At 26.3% G+C, this 680-nt stretch overlaps 1 pseudogene; it reads left to right on the top strand.

Moving 5' to 3' along the window:
* Window positions 1-680, top strand: part of LOC119588862 — a 22879-nt pseudogene that overhangs the window by 429 nt on the left and 21770 nt on the right.

The following is a 680-nucleotide window of genomic DNA, read 5'->3' as shown; positions in this document are numbered from 1 at the left end:
TTTATTATTATAATTACACTTTATCTTGTATATTAAAGAAAAAAGTGGTAATATAGAAAGAAGGAGGGGATGGATATTCAGAGAGGACTTAAATAGCACAGAACTAGAAGTTAACCCACACAAAAAAATTACAGAACTTACAAAACATACAGCTCTAAAATTTTTTGTTGGGACATGGGATATAAAGATAAACCAAATAAACCATGGTGGAATAAAAAATGCAATGATGTTAAAGAAAAGGGTTTTAATAGAGGAGAAAAAAGCCTAGATTAAACAAACCTTCTAAGAAAAAGATTATTAGCGAAAGATAGACTAAACATTAGGTAAAAAAAAAGGAATCATGGGAAAAGTTCTGTGCTACATTGAATTTTAAAACCCATCAAGAATGAAATGGAATTTTCTAAAGAAATTAATAGGAAAAACAACATTAATGGAATACCTACTAATAGAAAATGATTTGCCATTAACAAACATTACTCAAAAATGATTTTTTTTAATATGAAAACCATAAGTAAAAATCCAAAAAGCTTGTCAGATCTAGAAAAAATGACTATTTAAGAAATACAAATGAAATAAAGAAATACCCAATAGAATTAAAAGTAGCAATTAAGGAATTACTTTTTACAAGAATGACTAGTATATTATTTGGGACAATGTTAATCAATTTCAACTTGCATTAA

This window comes from Penaeus monodon, chromosome 24 (genome assembly GCF_015228065.2).
Source record: "Penaeus monodon isolate SGIC_2016 chromosome 24, NSTDA_Pmon_1, whole genome shotgun sequence".
Lineage (NCBI taxonomy): Eukaryota > Metazoa > Arthropoda > Malacostraca > Decapoda > Penaeidae > Penaeus > Penaeus monodon.
Note: the sequence above shows the minus strand (reverse complement) of the source record. Positions and strands in the feature narration are given on the sequence as shown.